The sequence below is a fragment of the Dasypus novemcinctus genome, chromosome 4 (genome assembly GCF_030445035.2).
Source record: "Dasypus novemcinctus isolate mDasNov1 chromosome 4, mDasNov1.1.hap2, whole genome shotgun sequence".
Classification (NCBI taxonomy): Eukaryota; Metazoa; Chordata; class Mammalia; order Cingulata; family Dasypodidae; genus Dasypus; species Dasypus novemcinctus.
The window spans coordinates 50,006,819-50,030,342 of record NC_080676.1 but is presented as its reverse complement, the minus strand read 5'-3'; the positions used below and the strand labels follow the sequence as shown (position 1 = coordinate 50,030,342).

Sequence of the window (23,524 nt, the reverse complement as noted above, 5' to 3'; positions counted from 1 at the left end):
TAGAAAAATGATTTATCAATGCAAACTCTATAAACTTTAAATATTCAGGGAAAATGCAAACCAAATGTGCTAAAAGCTTACCTAGAATGTAAAAGATGTATGTTAATTCAAGCTTATTGAGCACTGAAATAAAGAACCATTTGGCCCTTCCTCTGTATAAAAGGAACTCAAAATCTTGTTTAGGTCTTGGGTTTTGAACAGAAAGCTCCTGAGTCTGGCCAGTCATAAATAAATTACTTTTTCCTTCCCAAAATTATAATGAGTCCTGGCTTTTTCATATGCAAATAATTGAACCTCTCTTGATGTCTACGACATTTGGGGGCTTGTCCAGGATTTGCAAATGAAGGTCAGAGAAGGTAGCATTTCACTACCCCTTCCAGATGCCCAAGGAAGCCAGGAGGACTCAGGTAAACCTCAATCTGGGTACCCCTAGATTACATTTAACCCAGAAAATATGTTGGCTCCACTGAAAATCTCCTCAACAAAAAGTGAGGGCAATTGGAAGGTCTGGAAAAAAATTCTGGGAACAAAAAGGACTCCAAACACAGAAGAAGGTAAGACTCCCCGTGGAGCATAGTCAGAAAAAACCCTAGCTCGGGTTTGTCTAACTGCATGTTAGTATCTGGGTCTAGTCTTGTCTCCACTGAGGTAGTGAAGGCTTGATTATAATAAGAAAGGATATTTATAGGTTCAAGTCCTAACATCCTGGAAATTGGTCTGGAATTTGAAAAACTTGGTTACAGGAAAACAAATTGGCTTTCTAGTGAAGCTAGGTCTGGGTGTAAAGTTAAACAGTGAAAAGGTCTAGCTGGAATCTTTTGTTATGGTGCTGAATTGCAAATGAATTTGCTTTATAGATAGCAAGCATAGGCAGGAGATCCTGTTCAGGTGTTAATGTTAAGTGTTCTCTCTTTCTAAAGTTTGTAATGGCTGTGAGGGCTGCCATGCCAAAGAAAATATATATAAAAATTTTGAGTCAGATTGATAGGATTTGTGCATCTGTCTGTCTGCTAGATGCTGGTGTTAAGATCATTTAATTATATAAAGTGGTAAAGTTTGGTTAAGCTGGAAACCTCCCTTGCCATTGGCAAAGTGACTGTAGTTTATAAAGAAAAACTTCAGTGTTTGAATATGTGTGTGAATGCTCTGCTGTCTTGCCTCTCTGGGTCCACCCCATTTGCTGGAACTCGGGATTGTCTGTGTGCATGTCTGTGCCACACACCCAAGTTTCTTAAAACTGGCCTAGTCATGGTAGCTGATGGAGCCAGTAACTTAAATAAATTACTTTTTCCTTCCCAAAATTATAATAACCTGAGCTGTATGTGTCCTGAGTTGTGTGTGTGGAACAGTAAGAGCTGCAGCCCTGCCCTTGGTAACCATGGCAATGACTCCAGTCCTAGAAAAATGATTTAGCAATGCAAACTCTATAAACTTTAAATATTCAGGGAAAATGCAAACCAAATGTGCTAAAAGCTTACCTAGAATGTAAAAGATGTATGTTAATTCAAGCTTATTGAGCACTGAAAGAACCATTTGACCCTTCCTCTGTATAAAAGGAACTCAAAAATCATGTTTGGGTCTCAGGTTTTCAACAGAAAGCTCCCAAGTCTGGCTGGTCATAAATAAATTACTTTTTCCTTCCCCAAATTATAACGAGCCCTGGCTTTTTCATATGCAAATAATTGAACCTCTCTTGATGTCTACAACACCACTAACTCTTTTGCTCTTCATTTCTCTAAAAATCACTTCATCAACTTAATTTACCAATGCTACCACCACCACTACAGCCTACACATTCATAAAAGTGCATCTGTTGTTGACTAAAAATCAAATGAATAGTTTTTGGCCATCTATAAATTAGATTTTTTTTTTAGGAGATACCAAGGATTGACCCCAGGACCTCATACATATGAAGCAGGTACTCAATCACTGAGCTACAATTGTTCCCCTAAATTATACTTTAAAATAAACAAAACCAATTTTATTCTCTAATTTGCTAGTAACATTAAACTGTAAATTAAAAGAAAATTTAAATTATTTTAAACTCTTGTAAATAAGTCATAAAATTAAATAATGTTTATATTTTCTCATTTTTATACTTTTTTCTAGTTGTTGAACTAATTTAATACTTTCCTTTCATCTTTCCTCCCTCCCCCCTTTCCTTCTGAATATACTCTCCTCATAAATAGGGTCTCTGGACTAAGAACCTAAGAGGGTTCTTTATACTTTTTATGATATTCTGTACGTGTATATATTTTTCTGTATGTATTTATATTATTTTGTATGTATATATATAGTACACATATATAAATGTGAACTATATGCACATTTACATGATACATATATATAATTTTATATATGTAATTTTCTATAAGTTTTAACTTATTTCAAAATGAAAGTATTAAAATCATACACTCATTACATGGTCCTATGGCGAATGACAAAAATGCAGCTTGACTAAATGTTGATGAACTGCTCTACTCCTGTTTAAGGAAAGAAGCCCACTGATAATGTGCTTGTATATTGTAATCATGACAAATTGCCATGCTTGTTTCTGAACACTCTCTCAATTTCTGTACGTATCTTGTTGTGATTTGGTAACAACAGGCTTATGGACTGGTATAGTTGTCCATAGACCAAAGTTTGGGTAAAAATGAATTAGAAATGAGGAGAGAGGACCATAATTGAGAATACAGCCTTTCATAAGTGTCTAAGTTATAGTGTTCAGAGATGACTTCTATGAGACCAATCAGGTATTTGTCTTTTTTCTAAGGAAAGAGCATAATAAGTCAAGGAATGGACAAAGTTAAACCAGCTTTCTGCCCTAATGTACTTTCTTCTTTAATGTATTAAAAACGATAGATTTGAAGAGCTACTGTTTTTCTGTAAGGTTTGTGGTTTTCTAGATTTTGTGAAATTTCTAAGCTAATCACATAAAGAAAAAGCACACTATTTTTAATTGAGAAACATATAAATTATAATAAATTCCAACCATTGTTTTCATATTTAAATTATTTTAAATAAGATGAACTTTTGGTTTTATGACAATGTTGAATTACAGCTCCCTAAAATATGTAGGTTTTTATGACAAGACCATAGAATAATGATGAAAAGTATTTTTAAGCTAGAAAACAGAAAATAAAATGCTTAGACATTACAGAAACCTGAAGAAAAGGTTTAGAAACCTATAGGTGTATTATGATTTTTGGATCATCATTTTGTTCTGAAATTCTTTTAAAATTTATAATACAAAACAACTGAATATGTAAGACATGTTACATGGTAATATGTCTTACATTTTCTGATTTAAAAGTGCAAAAGATATGACATGATCAGAATTTCTACGGCAGTTCCAAATAGATTTTTCATTATTCCCAGAAAATTATTTGAACCTATTGATGCCTCTCTGAATGTGACATAAATGATCACCTTTGCTATCCATTTATTGCTTTCTCTTTTTAGAGAGGCAATGTTTAGTAAAAATATCACCTGGTAACAAGGAATAATGTATTTGAATTTCATTGAAACTTTCAATTTGCCCTTTTATATCCATTCTTGCTCTTTGAAGCAGCTTTATGCACCAATTTTAAATGCCTTTGTACTATCAATAAATCATAAGATGTGAACATAATTTCTTTCAACATTTCAAACAACATTAATTAATGTCTTTAAAAGCTAGTTGGAATGAATGTGTCTCAAGTGGTTGAGCACCTGGGAGGTCCTGAGTTCAGTTCCCAGTACCTCCTAAAAAAACAAACAAACAAGCAAAACAAATGATAAAAACAACTCAGGGGAGCAAATGTGACTCAGTGATTGAGCACTGGCTTCCCGCATACAAGGTTCCAGGTTCAATCCCAAGTCCTGGTACCTGAAAAAAAAAGTTAGAAACTATTCCTAAATTTCTAATTTCTATTTTATACTTCTGTTTTAAAGTTCTCTTTCATATTGGACTTGTATCTTTGACAAAACTATCTAATCTAAGTAAATATTATCTGAGTCTTTTTTCCTTTTCTTAAAGAATAAATGGTACTTTGTTAGCTATATTTAATTAAAATTGAGCCTAAAAGTTAAAATAATGAGGGGAAAGCTGATCGGATAGATATTTCTATCTTGCTCTCTTTCTTGATTCAATTTCCACTGCTTTTTTCATATAACAAATTCTTAACCCAGCAGCTAGAATTTTCCTTTTTAAAATGTATATGGATTTCATCATTCCTTTGCCAAACTCACAGAGAATGGCTTCCTAACTCACAAAGAAGTCTAACTCTTTTTCAGTTTCCTGTAGCTAAAACAATTACCATGCAATGGATAGACTTATTCCAATGGGAATTTATTGGCTCATGGTTTTGAGGCTAGGGGAAGTCCACTACTAAGGCCTCATGAAGGTGATGCTTTCTTCCAGAAGACTGGTGGTCTGCATCTGGTCACAGGTGATCATTGTTCTTTTATGTCACATGGCAACATGTAGGGAAGACTCTCCTTTCTCTTCCGGTTTCTGTAAATGTTCAGCTTCTAACTGCTGTCTCTCCCTTTTCCTATAAGCAATAGGATTAAGATGCATCCCAGCTCAGCTGGACCACACCTTAACCAATGTAACCTCACCACAAGGTCCCAATTATAAGAGTTTAATCACACAGGAAAGGACCAAGGCAAAAAATCTGTTTCTCCGGGGTGCATAGCTCCAAATCACTACACTCCTTTTAAAACCCATAGGCCCTAAAAGCTCTCATTCCTATTCCTTCTCTATGTTCAATCTGACCTCACATTCACCTGCTCTGTGTGTGTGCATGCATGCGTGTGTACACAGACACATATCTACATTGACATGGATGTTTATACAAATATATAGACAAATATCATGGTTACCACAGACAGTAACTGTTCTATGGATTAGGAATGAAACATTCAACAACAGAAAGGTCCTGCCCCTTCTGAACATATTCAAGAAAGTGTAAAGAATGTAAAAAGAAAAAAAGATATGGGGCATGTACAACATTGTAAAGCAGGAAAAAAGTAGCAGAAACAGAACACTTCTTCAAAAACTCCATTTCAGAAACCATACAAAATTTTTCAGAACATCCCCATTTGGTCTGCACAATCAAAGAGGACATGACCTCTATGAGAAGTACAAAGCCAAAATTGGAACAAAATCAATAATCAAGGGAAAAATTGAGGACCATATTTTGATCTTAAAAATAAATGTGTGAATATACAGATTTGTGGCATCATTTGGGTTTGTTTAATTTTATAAGATGAGCAATTAGATATATCCTGAGGGAGGGAGGTATTGTAGTAAGAAAGGATAACTAAAATTCCTATAGCTATCCAGCCTGGTGATTGGGGGATAATTACAAAGAACTAAAACTAAAGACAGAAATACACAGAAATATTCCAAAGATCTATAACAAAGGCTTTCTTTATTCGCTTGATCCCACATCAATTTTATATCCAGTGGCATAATTCGAGTTGCCTATACCTTCATGTTCTAATTCCTTCAACGCTTGATATATGTAGATATCCCTCTCCCATCACCTCTCCTCCTGTAGGCAACAAAATCAACCTTTTCCTAACCAGCTTTCTAACTATCAGCAAAAGTACTGAGATATCCTAATTCACTGATTTTATCTAGAGTATGTAATGTTACTGTTCTTTTTATGACTTCTGGACCTATTTTATGGTCTTTTTTCTTTTTTCTTCCTTGTGGTGTCTCTTCTTTTCTGCTCCCCTTTTTCACAAACTGAGGATTAAATCCCCTCCATTTTACAGAGATTCTTTTTACCTAGTCCCCTTATTAAAGTTTAGAAAATTACAAACAAGTAAAGCCTTACGAAATCCGGAGCAAAATGTCTGCAAATTGGAGTAGTAGACCAAAGTTTCTTTTATAATATCAACATCCTAGTGTACAGAGAATCCACTTATACCATGCTGCATCAGCACATTTTTCTGATTAAAAAGTTGAGTTTGCCCTGGTCTTTAGAGAGCGTGAAGCATTTTCCCCCAGGATTGGGGACAGTCTGGCTGCCACCCCACTGTTCTGTGAGGGTTGAGCCTGTACCCTGGGTCTGGCCATCACCGCAGTGTTTGAGGAGAGCATAGCAGCTGAGAAAGCACTTGGAAAGGGTGGGGCTGCCTCTCCCTCAGGCCCAGGGGACAAAACATCTTTCCATAGAGGACTCTTAAAACTTGGAACACAATGGTATAATGGAATTGGTTGAGGCCTTGACCCTTATTACCTTTTTAATTTCTCCCTATGGGAATAGGAATGTTTATGCTATATATGCCTGTGCCTCCTTTGCATATTGGAAGCAGAAAACTCCTTCCCCAGGTTTTACAGGTCCACATTGTGCCCCAGGACAGAACCACATGTGTAAACTATTTTAATGAGATTTTGCACTTGGTATTGTTACTGAAATGACTTAAAGCTTTTGGGATATTTGACGGAATGAATGTATTTAGTATATGGGAAGATCTTGTTTTTTTGAGGGCAAAAGGGTGAAGGCTGGTGCTTTGAAGCTGTATTTACCAGAAAAACTTGTTCACAGATATAATCAAATTCCGTGGGTATAAATCCATTTAAGTAGGATCTTTTGTTGAGGGTAGTTCAGTTAATGTGTGACCTATATCATTCAGGATGAGATCTAATTCTTTTTCTCGAGTCCTTTAGAAGAGAATGAAATTCAGAATGAGAGAAAGCCATGGGGCCAACAAGCTGAAAGCAATGAAACCTGGAAGAGAAGGGAGAGACCAGCAGATGCCACCATTTGCTTAGGAGCTAAGTTTGCTGGCAGCTGGTCTTCTGGAAGAAAGCATTGCCTTGATGATACCTTAATTTAGATATTCTCCCAGCCTCAAAACAGTACCAGCTCAGGATTCCCAAACTCCTGGACTGACAGTACCTGGCAGAGTTTATGGTGTGTTTGTGCTCATGCTCCTCACCCAGGGGGCCATGGTCAAGGTTGTCACCAGTGGCGAAACCGAAAACAAGTTCTTCACGGTATTTCTGGCTGCCTTTCTGGTGGTAAGGATAGCCGTCTACATGGGTGGCGATGTCTCAAGGGCCTACCTGAATCCAACCTTTCCCATGGCCATGTGTTTCCTGGGATGCCTCCCCTGGGTTAAGCTCCCTGTATACATGTTGTGACAGGTACTGTCTGTTTTCTGTGCCTTGGGATGCACCTATGCCTTCTACTATGATGCCCTACAGAATTACATAGGTGGAAACCTGACAGTGACTGGTCTCAAGAAGAGAGCTTCCATCTTTGCTACCTACCCTTCCCACATTGATCCTGAACAATGCCTTCCTGGATCAGGTATGAGATACCAGAATCCTTATCGTAGGGATCTTGGCCATCCTGGAAACACAGAAGAAAGGAAGCAGGCAGGTCTGGAGCATGTAATAGTGGGGCTGCTGGTCCTGGGTATCAGGATAACCATGATGTCAACTGTGGATTCTTACTCAACCCTGCCTGGGACCTGGGTCCCCAGCTTTTCACCTACATGGCTGGCTGCGGCCCTGAAGTCTTCAGTGCTGGCAGTGGCTGGTCATGGGTGTCTGTGGCAGCCCCCATGGTGAGTGCCATCTTGACACAGCCACATATTTGCTAATGGTAGCTCTGCATCACCCTGAGGATTCCAAGCCAGCTCAATATCTTGAGTTTGCCTACATAAAGCCTCAGAATCAAAAACTCTTGCCTCAGTGCAGATGCAGGAGTGTAAGCTAAGATTGATGACAACTCTTATATTCTTCATGGACATTGGAGAGGGCCAGTGACCCAGGCCTCATGACAAGACAGACATTCTTTCTCTTGTTAAAATGCTAGGCCCTGGGTAGGGGCCTGAATTTCTCTTTTCATGAATTTAACCATCTCTTCCTCCTAAACTGGGAAGGATGCCTGGATAGGAGAGACATGGTGGAAGATGAGGTCCTCACCCACTACTCTTCCAGTGGGTTTTCTGACTCTGAGGGATTCCAGTAATGCAGTTCCTCAAAGTACACCCAGAGTGTGTACACACTTGATTCAGGATGGGGAGAGCTCTAGGAATCTGCTGGGTGGGGGTGGGGTGAGACTATCCACCAAGGGGCATAACTTCCAAAGCTTGGTCCTCACTGCCAGACTACCAGCCCTCCTAATTCCAGCACCAGCCACGTTCACCCTTACTGGGGTATCCCACTCCCAGGACCCAGGCACCCTCAGAATGGGGGGAAGTGTCCCTGTCATGGGAATGTCATGAGAATGTGGGAGATGGGAGAGAGGATGTACCGCCCTTCAAGCGACTTGAGACAGGAAAATGGAGAAACTGAGGCACAGTCCAATACCTAGATATTACAGTACTGTGTCATTCAAGGAGAGAGTGAAGTACAATGAAATGCACCAGGGCAAGGAAAGAGGGCAAGACGGCTCCAAGGAAGACGTTGCCCTATAGAAATAAGTCGGAGGCTAAAGGGAAACGAGTACTGAGGAAAATGCTCATAGTTCACCGATTCCCTGATTCTCACACTCCTCCCCACAGGAGATCCTCTCTTTGCAGACAAGGCAATGTTCTCCTATTCCTTTCCAAAGAAAAAGAAACCTCAAAGCTAAAAAAGCTAAAACTAAAACAAAACAAACATCAACAACAAAAGAAACAAAACCCCTAAGTGCATTTAGGACTACGATACTTCTGATAATCTGTGAAAAAGTTGACAATTATATCTGATAATTTTTTGTCTTCAGATTAGGAAAATATATTTGTAATAGGGTATCAGTGAAGGCTTCTGGAAGATGAGATTTTCACTAATTTCCACTTTTATTTTGGCGAAAGTGGTGCGGGTGCCAGTTGTCCTCAGGGACAACTAAGACTAAGGACTCTATCGCATATTAAAGCATCTGAGAAGGATGGCCTCAAGAAGTATTGAGTAAATTTACTATTATTTTAACATTAAAAACAAAACAAAACTGAACTGATATTATAAAATTATCCATATATCAGATTCTGAATGAGAGTGTGAGAAACAAGTAGGGCACTCAAAGTGTGAAGTTTCAGATAAGAAAATCTCAGTAGGCTAGTTAATGGGATCTACACCACTGATGTAGCAGAAAATTCCTTAGTCTAATGCTGATAAACCAAAAAAGGATTAGTTGTATATTTTTAAAGTGAAGGTAAACAATTATTTTTGTAAGAAGAAATGAATTTTATTGCTCCTGTATAATTGTAGGAATACTTACAACCTATACAATTATGTTATAGTCAAAATACTGTAATGATTTCTGATATCATAGATTTTATAGATCTGTTTTTTAAATAATAAATTTATAAACATTAAATATTTCCTTAACTGTATCAGAATTTGTATTAAGTTGTAACCAAAATAAAAGCGGCCTAAACATTAAGTAATTTAAATTTTTCTTTTGTATTAACTAAGCCATCATAAGAAAGAAGGCTTATCCAGCTCTAATCCAAAAATTCATTACTACATCACCATTTGCTAAATTCAAACCCTAATTCTATGCCCCACATTTCCTCAATGTGCACAAATTCTATAACTAATTACGGAGAATGGATGGATGGATGGATGGAAGGATTGATATACATGATAAATGATAGATAGATAGATAGCTATGAGAAGTTAAAAAACAAGTTATAGAGAAACATCTATAAAATAGTCTCATTTTCATACAAATAAAATAATACATTATTATATTTATTATATTTTACACACACACACATGTACACACACATACACACCCAAACTAAAAGTGATTACTTCTGTTTCCACAGTTTTAGGATTATTCTTTATCTTTGTTTTATATAAACCCATATTATTTGAATATATTTAATTAACTCTTTCAACAAGACTCACTCAAGGAAATATGTGTTAAATTGGCTGCTAAAATAAATAAAAAAGTTACATTTGCCTTGGTTATTAATAAAGGTCCATATCTGACATTTAATTGGTTCAGGTTCACAAATTTGACAGTGCTTTGGGATGATGATTTATATGAGTAAATCACTAACAAAATGAATTTTGCAAAATCTGCATATGCCATTTACACAGCCTGCAACATACCAACAATAAAACTATAATTATCTTATTGCTTTTTACGGCATATAAAATCTATGCCTACAAATTAACTCTTTTTTATTAAAAAATGTTAATAAGGAATAATTAAATCATGCCCCTTTACTAAATGTTGTTTTCATTGAATTTTTTGCCCCTGGGCAGAGAAAACAGATAGGGTAATTCTATCTATTAAAAATATTATAAAATATCTACAAAATATCTACCAAATATTTTGCTTTTCCTGAGCAGAGTTTAAAAAAATAAGAAAGTGAGAACCAAAGATTTTTGGCATCCTTTTCCTTTCACATAAATGTGTAAGAAATACGGTTAGCAAATACTCACACATCTCATCACAATACAATTACCTTGTGAGGTCATAAGTCAGACAGGTGTTATTATCCTCTTTGTTTTTTATGGTTGCAGAAGCTGAGGCTCAGAGTTAAAGGACTCGTCTAGGGTGACACACTGGGTCAATTGACTGACGAGTTTTTTGTAAAAATCAATAAAATAATTCTCTGGATACATTTAAATTTTTCCCCAGGGACAATATTTCAACTGATACTTACATTTCCTTTCATGAATAGTTTCTTCAGAGAACAGTTTAGTTTATGGGACAGTTTTATTACAAAGTATTTGGCCCAAGTAAATTTGATTTTCTAGATGACTAAGTAGTCATTTATTGCAGGCAAAGATTTTTAGATAATATGAAAAGGTCAGGTAAGAGCTGAAATATGTAAATTTTGTGTCACCATTTATTTTATGCCAACTATTTCTTCATTATGTGAATAATTTAGATTTGATTTCCATCTCATAACACTCAAGCAATATGAGAGTGTTTCATTTTATGTTGATGAAATAGAAATTCAGTCTTTCTTTACAGAAAGATAGCCATCTTCAAGCATTTATGTAGTCCTTTATATTTCTCAAGTGCTTTATAATTTTTATATTACTCATACCTTTCAAGAACCTTGTCAAAAGTATTAACTCAAAATGTAGGTCAGAAAAAAATATCTTAAATATGGCAAGTTAAGTAATGACTTTTCCAGATATATAACATTTCCTATTCCTCATAGCCTCATTGAATTATTAAATTAAAATATTAAGACGTGGCTTACCTTCTTTTATATACCCTGTTTATTATTAAGTATTTTATATGAACTGAATAGTGATTATAGTTCTGGAAAAAATGAGGAGCAAAATTTTCTTGTCAAGTCATTGCATAAATTACTTATATCAGTATTTTAATTTTTAAAAAATTCTGGATATAACAAGAAAAAGTGAATTTTGTTGATAGAGGTTTACTTTTTATGAGATTCTGTTTTATTCAATTTAGAAAATATATTTATTTGTGTAGCTTATTGTAAAAATTTCTCAATTCTATGAATTATTTAAAAGTTAAAATAAATTTCTAATGAGTTAAAAATACCCACCAAATTGGATCCACCTAGATCTAGTCATTAGTTAAGAAACAGTTTTGCTTCTATTGGTGCATGTATCATTTTTCTTTCCCCCTCAACTCTTAGTAATAGTCTTCTCTAAAATAATAGGCAAACATGGTAACTTTGTGGAGAAGTAGATGGACATATTCCAAATCCTAAAAAAACTTTGCTATGCAGTTACCTTAAGAAATAAAGAAAAACAATTCATTTCTGTTCAACATCATGTACAGTAAAATAGGAGGAAACATTAGACAATTGAGGCAAATTTTTTTTTAGATTTTGTTCCAATTTACATATTTTTTGTCTTTATTTAATGTTACATTCAAAAAATATGAGGTACCCATATACCCCCCACCCCCCTCACCCCACTCCTCCCCCCATAACAACAAACTCCTCAGTCATCATGAGACATTCATTACATTTGGTGAATACATCTCTGAGGACCGCTGTACCTCATGGTCAATGGTCCACATCATAGCCCCCACTCTCCCACACTCCACCCAGTGGGCCATGGGAGGTCATACAATGTCTAGTAACTGTCCCTGTAGCACCACCCAGGACAACTCCAAGTCCCGAAAATGCACCCACTCACACCTCTTCCTCCCACTTCCTACCCCCGGCAGCCATCATGGCCACTTTCTCCACACCAATGCCACATGTTCTTCAATTACTAATCACAATAGTTCATGAATAGAATATCAGTAAGTCCACTCTAATCCATACTCTATTCCTCCATCCTGTGGACCTTAGAATGGTTGTGTCCACTCCACATCTATATCAAGAGGGGGCCTAGATTCCACATGCTGGATGCTGGATGCAATTCTCCTGCTTTTAGTTGGAGGCACTCTTGGCTCCCTGGTGTTGTGGTTGACCTTCTTCAACTCCATTTTAGCTGAGTGGGATAAGTCCAATAAACCAGAGTGTAGGAGTTGCAAGTCTGGTGAGGCTCAGGGCCTGGCTATCACATGGTCAGTCCAGAGATTCAGGTCCCCTGGGTATACATTAAACCCCAGCAACAACTACAGTTCTGGTAAAAGTAACAGGAGAGACTTGTGGACAAAAATCACATCTAAGTCCAGCTCCATCACACAGAAACACAAACTCCAAAGTAGGGCCAACTGAGATGGCACTGAACTCCATCTGCCATGACCATAGAACCTGTGGGTCTCTGTAGCCCTCAGAAGAACCAATACCTGGGGTTGTATCTACTTTATCTGTCTCTGGGACTCTGCTCAGGTGTGCATAAGGGCAACCCCTCTGAAAACCTCCCAGCTATTTTTGGATACTCATAGCCATATAAACTTATTTGTCCTTTCCATTCCCCCCATTTATTCAGGTCAAAAAGCATTTTTAACTTCTGGTATTATATGTAAACTGAGATATTCTGCTGGCCCAAGTTGACCCTTTTATTCAAGATCATTTTCTAGTTACATCATCAGCTGGTACTTGGTAGTAATCCCTCGGCAGCAGGGAGGCTCATCCCCAGGAGTCATGTCCCCCACTGGGGGGAAGGCAATACATTTACATGCTGAGTTTGGCTTCGAGACTGGCCACATTTGAGCAACACGGAGGGTCTCAGGAGGGAACTCTTAGGCACCCTGCAGCTCTAGGCCTTGTTCTTATTTCAGGTTCACAGGCTCACAAGCATAGTTATTAGTATCAAGGGCTCATTTTTGGACCTTCCTTCTTTTTTTGGTCTTTGCCTTTGCACTTGGGGGATTGTTGCTGTTCCTTAGGGACTGTGATAGAGCTCCCCTGGCTAGGAACTTAGCATTCCCTCAGTTGTTATTTTTAATTGTAGCCATGAAAATATCCAAACATTTTTATGTACCCTGGATATATGCCCTGTAGAACTCCCTGCCAACCATGTGTCCCCTGTCAATAACATCCCACACCAGTATTCCTCCCCTGCCTTTGTAAACCTCTCTGTGATCCAAAACTTCTTCAAAGGTAAAGCCCAATATATTGCCAGGTTCCATTAATAGTAAAATGGAATATAGTGATGAGTTTAAAGGTTAGATATAGAATACATATTAATTTAGAAAAATTAAGGTAAAAATAAATTGGGGTATAAAAAAATTAAAAAATGCAAAAGCTTTGTTTTTGATATTTTGCCTTCCATCACTGCAATAAGTGTTGCCCTGTATGCAAATTGGCAGATATTTTAAAATCAAATATCAAGTCTTTTGATAAACTTTCTATACCTAAGCAAGCAAGAAATGTGCAGGAAAAGTAAGTCCTCGGATACATATTTATGTGACTTGATATTCAAGGCAGGAAGGGTACCAGGGACAGCAGTCACAAGTGGAAGAAGGATGGAGCTCTTTTGGAAAGGAGAGGTGTAAAGAATCATTCTCTCCACTCCTGCAGGCAGGTGTGGGGCTGTCAACCACAGCAGAGCTTCAGCATCATGGCAGGCAGGGTGTCACCAGGCAATGCTTTCACAGATAGCATCAAAAGTAGATCTGGGGCAAAGTGACTCCCTCAAATCATTTAGAGGCAGCAGATTTCACCTAAGAGGCCAAAGCAGAAGAGCATATATAAATGCCATGCATTCGACAAATATTTATTGAGAATCACTTTATGCCAGATATTGTACTTGTTTCTGAATCCTTATAAGACAGTTCATAAAAAGTCCTAGATGTAACTGGGGAGACATTTTGTTTTTGCTAAGTGGATTCTATTTTCTATGGAAACAGCACCAAAAGTTAAAAAAATGAGCTCTTTACTGTTAATGTTAGCTCCTTTATAGCTAAGATGATTATATAAATTGTCTATGATTTCTTACTTTTAACATTAACTGGTGACCCAACTTTCCCCCAAAAAAGTGTCAGGATTAATTCTTTCATAACTCACTTGCTTGTTTACTTTACTTGGTGTTTTGGTAAACCTTGTCTAGAGACATCTCTGTACAACCTGACCACTCTGTGCAAACCTTTATCTGATCTAATTTCAGCCCCCTCTTTTCTATCCTGTTCTTTTCCTCTACTCATTGATAATCTTTATCAACAACAAAGACCCCTTTATCTTCAGCCATATCTTAGCATGTTCCCTTCCTGCTCAAAATGAAATATACTGAGTTTCTGATGAGACTACTTCCTTTGAAGCCCTCTCAAAAGACGGCTGTTTTCTTTTGACCTGTCACTACCTATGTAACATAGACTTTGTCACTGGGATACATATCCTCCTGGCTCTCTATTATTTCTTTCAAAGTTTCTCTCTGCTTCTTCTTCAAAACCCCAGAGCTTTTAACAGCCATTTCTTTCCACATTACCTTCTACTGCCTCTCCCTGTTCACTGCCTGTCTTCCCACCACTATATTTTATCAAACTTCTTGGTAACTTCTCTGCTCATGGATGATCATTTCAGAACCTTGGTACTCAGTTTCTCTATCTTTTCTCCTTCACATCACTTTAGTCACATTTCTATGGATATATACATTAATTCCATCAAATATAAACTTGAGCTCCCACTCTCCTCCTTTCTTACCAGTACTTCCTTTCTAACTCATCTACTGTAATATAACCTTTGCAGTATTTCTTTAACCTCAGAGAGACTCAAGCAAATGGTTATCACTTTCCTATGGTCAATACCCAACTTTATGTTCTCATTTCCCTCCTTATAAGTATAGAATATGTGGTCTATTTAATTTTCCTTGAGAAAAGTCTTTGATTCTCCATTTATTGAATATGAATGGCGTAAGTTCAACCTTGGTTAAACATAACTTCCTACCTCCTTTGTGCCTGAGACCAAGAAGCAAAACATTTCTAGTAAGAAACACACATTTTTATTGATAGTTTCACTTGAATTTAAAGAGCCAAGTAGTCAATCACAACTTCCAGGCAGTTTGATTGAATTTTCCTATTGGGTTCAATTTCCCATTCCCCAAAAGAAGTCTGAATTTTCATCTTTCTCCTCTTCACTCTTCTATTGCATCCCTCACTCTCATCTGAAAACTGAGAAAATAGGTGTAATCAGAAAGAACTTCCCTAATTTTCTCATTCCCCAAGAACCAACCCATCCATATCTATTCATGAATACACTGTTTTTCCTGCTTTAACTATGCATCAGTTGTCCTTGTTTCCATCAAACACCAAACCTTTTCTTTCATGCTAATTATTTCTCTTGAACTTCTCCTCTTCCGGTCTTCTAAAGGTCTTCCTTTCTGTGACTATTCCCTCACTCTCAATTATTTGTCCTTTTCTGCTAAATCATTCCTCTGAGCATACAAACATTCTCTAAAATATTCTGTCTAAAACAACAACAAAAACAACAACAACAAAATCAGTTGGTCCAACAATTGACTCTAGTAATCCTTCACCCTTCCATATCTCAGATCTTATTTATAGCCACATTTATTTCTCCACACTCCCACCTCACATTCTTTTCTCAACTCATTTCAGTTGTGTCTCTGTCCCAACCAACCATCTAGCATTTCTCTGGTGTTAAGTCAGTCATAAGGTGAATGTTTGCAAATTAACTGGTCATTGTGCCAAATAGCTTCCATTTGGCCACCTTCCAGATTCCTTCCCCACCTTTTCCTAGATTGTTCTGTGCTGGGAGGTTTACCTGTGTGGATTATAAACTGATTTCTTGCCGTTTGGTCTCTAATAGGATTCACCAAACAGGAAACACCAGCAGAAAATTAGAGGACAGAATGAGAATTAGGTGGAGATATTTAATTCTTAAGCTTTGTCTTTGCAGGGATCTGTGAGCTGATTATGTTCTGTGACCATGGTCACTGCTTCTCATATAGGAGTCCTCTCTATGTGAAATTCCTCCCAGGCTAATATAACCACTTTATCCTCTGGTTGCTTTGGCCTAAGGATGGTAAAAACTTTGCTGTTACTATCTTTTATGGTATCCCTATACTGCTTCATATCTTTATAAAAAGTCATTTAATTAAACCCTCTCATTTTACTTTAATTTGCATGTGCCATCTGTTGTCTGTAGGGACCCTAACTAATACAATGACTTTTCTAATCTTTTCTCCATTGACATCATGACAGAATTTGATTACTCTTCCATCTTATAATCCTCTCTTCTCCTGGCTATTTTCACTCCAAACTTTCCACATTTCCCTCCTAATTCATTGATGTCATTTAAGTCTCCTTTATTGGGTTTTCCTCCTCTTCTGTTCAACTTCTAAATATTGAAGTGCATTATGGTTCATTATTGGACACTTTTTATTTTCTTAGTAAAAAGTTCAAATAAGTGTTCTCATCCATTCTTGTGACTTTTAATAACATCTGTATGTCAATGACATTCTGTCTCTAGCCCTGTCCTTATCCTGAAATGCAGACCCTGGACATATTAAAGTACCAATCATATTATTTCCCTGCAATGTGTTCTGATAGGCATCTCAAAATAAATAAACAGAACCTTGTCAAAGCTTCTTATTCCCCAGTTTTCTTGATCTCAGTAAACTTTACCACCATGGGTCGATTTGCTATAGTGAAATATCTGGTTAATCTTGATTTCTTTCTTTCACTCATATCCCATGTTGGTTTTAACAGCATATTCTAAATCTATACACCCCATTCCTACCACAAACCATTCTAGTCAAAGTCATAATTAAATGCCATCAAGATTAGTACAGTAGTCTTCTAATTTCTTCTGCACTTACAAAAATTGATTCCCTAAATAGCATTCTTAATTGCATATTTTTAATGAGCATTTATTTATTTTTTATTATAGTTTTTGGAGATCACAAAAAAATGTTACATTAAAAAATATAAGAGGCTCCTACATACTCACACCCCACCCTACCCACTCTTTCCACATCAAAAACCTCCTTCATCAATGCATCCTATCCATTGCATTTGGTGAATACATCTTGGAGCACTGCTACACCGCATAGATTATAGTTCACTTTGTAGTTTACACTCTCCCCCAGCATATTCAGTGGGTTTTGGTAGAATATATAATGTCCAGCATCTATCCCTGCAATATCTTTCAGGACAACTCCAAGTCCTAAAAGTTCCCCCACATCTCATCTCTTCTTTCCTCTCCATGTCCTCAGCAACTACTGTGGCCACTTTCTCGACATCAATGCTACAGTTTCTTCCATTACTAGTCACAATAGTTCTATAATAGAATACCAGTAAGTCCATTCTAATCCATATTTTATTCCTCTGTTCTGTAGCCCCTGATATGGTGATGTCCACTCCACCTCTATATGGAGGAGGGGTTAGGTCCCACATGGTTGATGGATGTGATTCTCCTGCTTGGAGTTGTAGGCACTCGCGGTTCCCTCATGTGGTGGTTAACCATCTTTACCTCCCTGTTAGCTGAACTATACAAGCCCAACAAACCTTAGAGTAGGAGCTGCAACTCTGCTGAGACTCAGGGCTCAGTTGGCACATGGCCAGTCCAGAGATTGAAGTCTCCTGGGTATACACTAACCCCAGCATCAACCACACATTCAGTAAAAGTGACAGAAGAGGTTTGTGTGAAAAGGTCACATCTGAGTCCAACACCATCACATCAGGAACACAAATTCCAAAGTGGGACCCACTGACAAGGCACTGAACTCCAGAGCCAACTGCCATGACCATAGAACCTGTGTGTCTCCATAGCCCTCAGGAGCACCAGTACCTGGGGTTGTACCTACTTTGGCTGTCTCTGGGATCCTGCTAAGGTGTGCATAAGCGCAACATTTCTGATGACCTCCTGACTCTTTTTTGAAGACTCTTAGCCATATAAACTCATTTGTCTTTACCATTTCCCCTTTTTTATTCAAGGTCTTTTTCTAGTTGCATCACCAGTTAGTGATTGGACATAATCTCTTGGCTCCAGGGAGGCTCATGCCCAGGAGTCATGCTCAGATATATGTTGGGTATTTTCACAGTAGTTACAATTACAAACAACAACTGAGGGAATGCTGAGTTCCTAGCCAGGGGAGCTCTGTCACATTCTCCAGTGGAACAGCAAAAGTCCCCCAAGTGCAAGGGGAAAGACTAGTGAAGAAGGATGTTCCAATGATGAGCTCTTGATACTGATGACTATGCTTACGAGCCTGTGTGCCTGAAATTTGAACTAGGCCTAGAGCTACAGGATGCCTAAGAGTTACTTCCTGAGAGCCTCCATGTTGTTCAAATGTGGTCACTCTATAAGCCAATCTCAGCATATAAATGCATTACCTTTAGTCACTTTTTAAAACTAGGGGTGGTTTATCAATTAATGAAATACAATCTTTAATACAGTTATATGGTCAAAATCTATATAAAAATATAATGGGGATTAAGGCTAAACATATTTTTAGGAATTTGCACCCACTGGATCACTAGTCTTTTATCACATTTCTCTTCCTATTTGGGTAGACAAGATACCACTTATAGAATGTTTTGCCTTGAAGTCCTTGTCACAGAAAAAGATCAGTTTCAGACATGTCAGTTCAAGTCAAACTAGAAAAATCCTTGCATGATTCAAAACTCCCATGGGAATTTCCCTTGAAATTTTTAAATTTAAGATTTGCTGCTTCAGACTTCTTAGGGAAGGCACAGGACTGGATATCCAGGGTGCTGCTCCTTCACTATCTATACACCAGTTTGGAATCATAAGTGTTCGTGATTAAAATCAAGATTGGACAGATATGGGCTGAGAAATATGTATGAAACAAAGTCTTTGGCCTTCAGGAGTTAAGTTGAAGAAACAACACACAGTTAATTATAGAACAAGACAGTATAAGGTATGAGTACAGGATACTACATGAATAGGATAGCTGGTCTACATGGATTATGTTCCCGCCACTTCCAAAGATCATTTCTCCAGTACTGTTGATGTTTAGTGTATATGGTAGGACAGGAAATCATTTAAATTAGAAGACTTCCCATTTCAATCCCTGAAATTTTGGCAAGCCTGAAAGTGAGAAAATGATACAAAGACATTAGTTCTACCCTAAGAAACACAGCTGACTCAAAAAATAAGTAGGAAAATCTCCATCCACGAATGAGTAACTGGTAATTCTAGGCACTTTAAATTTCAACATCTAGTCTCCAGCAAAATGTGGATAATGAATTTCACTATCTTGATAGCAGGGTTTAAAATCAATTTAATGTTTGCAAAGTAATTTGATAAAAATATTGGTCCATTAGTCTGTAAAGAATTACTAATTAAATGATTTGATTATGGATTTTTATTAAACATTCTTTAAAGTAAAAATAATTATTCTTTTAGTGAGACTTATAATTAAAGAGTGAGCCTTTCATTTATGAATATTATGCTTCATGGTGAGTAGACAGAATTCCGTATGGTACTCCATCATTCTTCTTTTTATCTTGTTGTTTTATACAATCATTTAGCTTTCTCCAATATTTGTATGCATAGCTAAGAAAGCCAATGAGCCCTACCAGATTTTAAGACCTCACTGCTCCTTCAACTGAGAAGTCAATGTTTGACACTGTTTCCTTAAGGAAATAATCAACAGATTTGCAAAACAACAGAAGGCATCACATTTTACTGCTGGTCTCTGAATTATAATATTAAATCTGTGCTAAAAAGGTATTAGGCTCACAGTCTTCTGGAATAATCATCATCATTACATCATATTACTTTCTATTTAAATTAGCATATAAATGAGCATAGATAGCCAGCAGACCACATAGCAGCGATGAGACTTGCCATCTTAAGTATTTAGTTGCCTTGGAAGCAGATTGTTTAAAATGCAAACTGGTGTGTTTAGATGTTGATATTTGCTTGTTTGGGAATTTAGAATTCGGGAATTAGTCTTAGGATAGCAGGGATACACAAAGCAATTACATAATTTTTCCCAATAGATCTTTTGAAAACATATCCAAGGAACTAAGCTGGTAGAAAGGGTGGGCATTCTGGAACCAAATGTACAGGGGTCAGAAAAAGCATGGTTCATTAAAGTAACTGTAATTAGCTAGGCTTGCTGCCAGTTAGGAGGTTATGAAGAGGAAAAACATGGCAAAATATAAACCAAGAATTGTTGGTCAGATGTTTTCCAGACAATGGGAACCATTGCTATTATTTAATCATAGCAGTCATGAGATCAATCTGCATTATCAGGAAGATCAGCAGCAGTGAGAAGAAGAGGGCAAGAAAATGAGGGAATAGAAGTGAGTTAGAAAGACAGAGCAATAGTCTTAGAGAGTAATGTAAGTTTGAAACAACACACCAATAGTGAAGATGGAAAGGGAGCATCCATTCACTAAACATTTTAAGGAGTTAGAATCTGTAGGACCTGGATGTGTGGAAACAGAATCATTGAGAAGGAAAATTCAAGACAGATGCCCAGGTTTCCAGCTTAGAAACATGTGTGAGCCTTGGCAGTCACTGAACTAGGGACTAAAAGAGAAGCAGACTTGATTGAGACATGTTCTGCAGAGGCATCATCTGCCCAAAGTGATTGAAATCTTAAGTACAGTTACCATCATCTAAGACTGTGCAAAATAAGATCAAAATACGTGAAGAAGAGGATCCTTAGATCCACCAACCTTAAGAGGGAGCTGAAACAAGTGAGTCTACTAAATCGACTTAAAAGGCATCATTAGAGCTTTTTGCAGCTGCGAGACTGGGAAGTCCCTACCAGTTTACCGACATCAGACATCGTCCCTGCCCCTTCCTTGGCCTTCTAGAAGTCCCTCAATAAAATGGTTTGACCCTAAAGAAAAAAAAAAAAAAACGGAATCCTCAGAGGAGTGTGGGGAGGATGGAGATGGACTGCTAATTCAAAAGCTAAGGGAGGGATTTCAAAGCAAGGAAAGGACATTAAGGATAAAGACCACAGAATTTAAATAAAATGAGGATGTAAGTGAACTACTAGATTAACTAAGAAGTCATTGATAAACTTTGTCAGAGAAGTTTGATGTTTTATTTGCTGCTCAGGGGTAGGAGCCTGATTTCAGTATTTTAAAGCATAAAGAGAGAGATGGGAAAAAGTGTAGTTTTCATTAAACTGATTATAGTGGGAGAAAAAGATATGAGATAGTTTGCTAGAATGTGATCCAAAATTGATGGATCTTTTTCTTTTTTTCCTTCCATTTGGGAAAAAAAATTTGAATATGTTTTTATACTGTGGGAAATAAATTAAGAGGGAAAAAGTTAAAAATATGAGGCTAGCAGGATAGAAAATAGTAAGAGAGAAAATCCCTTGGAAAATTAGAAAGTCAAATATATTTCTTTCTTTTTAGAAAATTTTAAACTACTGAAAAACAAAATGTGTAGAAGTAGCCAAAATATTTTAAAAGATTTAAAGGAGAAAGAGTAAGTTCCTGTTTTCAGATCTTCAGTCCTCCAAAATCAACCTCCAAACCTAGGTTAAATTTCTCCCCAACCCCCATATACAATAAACAATTTGGTATATATTTGTTGGGTATTAAATCATATACCTACAAAAGGCATGTTATATCCCAACCTGTGGTCCTGTGGGTATGAACCCATTTGTAAATAGGATGTTTGAAGATGCTATTAGTTAAGGTGTGCCCAAACTGAATGAGGTGGGCCTTAATGCGAAATGGCTGAGGTCCTTAGAAGAAGCCACAGGGAGCAGCCAGAAGCTGGAAGTCAATGGAAATAAGAATGGGAAAAGAGAAGAAGCTGCCATATGCATTGTCATGAAATAGAAAAGACAAGGACCAAGGATCAACAGCAGCCATCCCCAGAATGCCACATTCTTTGAGAGAGCATTTCCTTGCTGATGCCTTGTTTTGAACTTCTAGTCTCAAAACCATGAGCCAATAAATTCCCATTGTTTAAAACAACCCATTGAATGGTATTTTCTTTAGCAGCTGAGAAACTAAAACACTATTTAACTGATTTAGTTGATGCTTTGATAGCACACTTGCACAAATACATACACATATGTACATTTGTTTTTATTTTTTTAAAGATAAAGCAGATCATTATACATACAAAAGTTTTTCAAGTTACACTAAAAATCATTTTGTTATCTTTCCAGGTATGTATGCATACATGTCACATTCTTATTAATGGCTACATTTTATGGATGCATTTTATTGACTACACTCACAATAATGAACATTTAGCTTGTCCACAGTTTTTTGCTATTGCAGCAGAGCTTCAGGGAGGAATATTTTTTTCTTTAAAAAAAGGATGGAAGAATGGATGTAGAAACACACGTTTGTAAATATGAATTTGGGAATGTGATTAAAGTTAAACATTGTTACTGGTTAGTTGGGTGGGGGAAACCAACTTCAAATAAAATATCTGTTAGTTAACATTACTAACAATTTATGCTTGCACACATTGTTTTTTGTCAGCTTTGGGTTTTTTTCTTAACATTTTGAAATACACCATCTCCATACAGGAGATGGCACAGCTTGATGAATTTTCTAAAATTGAATGTTCTTTGTAAGATCAAGAAACAGAATATTAGCAGAACCCCAGAAGCAACTGCATACTCCTTTCCAATCACTACTTATCCTAAAGGTAACCACTATACTAATTTCTATCATTATGGATTATTTTGTCTATTTTTGAACTCTATATAAGGATGTAGTTATTTGTGTCTAGCTTCTTCTGCTTAGCATTTTGATTGTGAGAGTCATTCATAGTGTTGTGTATAGCTATAGTTCATTCAGTCATCATTGCACAGTATTCCATTGAGTAAATATACAATTTATTTACCCATTCTATTATTGATGAATATTTGGGTTATTTCTAGATTTGGAAATTATAGTGTTGCCATGAACATTCTAATTCATGTCTTTTTGATGGACCTATATTTACATTTCCATTGAGTATAAACCTAGAGTGAAGTTGCTGGGTACATTGTGTTTTTAAGTCATTTCAGCATTGGTATATAAACCGATTAGGCTGAAGTTCAATAAAGGCCACTTTGCATTAATCCAGAACTCTCTATAGGAGGCAATCCAGAACTTGGAGAGAGACAATGTGATAGGATGATTGAGTTCTTTAAATCTGGAATCAGACTGGTTAGGTTCAAATACTTTCTCTGTACTTTGCAGTTGCAAATAGGGAGCTGTTATACACCCTCCGTGATGCTCAACTCCATCATCTATAGAATGGAGATAATAAATATTATCTAACATGTGTA

The 23,524-nt window shown here is 36.9% G+C and overlaps 1 pseudogene; it reads left to right on the top strand.

Moving 5' to 3' along the window:
* The window catches only part of LOC101420473 (aquaporin-10 pseudogene), a 48,303-nt pseudogene extending 40,532 nt beyond the window's left edge, over positions 1-7,771 (top strand).
* Positions 7,772-23,524: the final 15,753 nt, after the last annotated feature.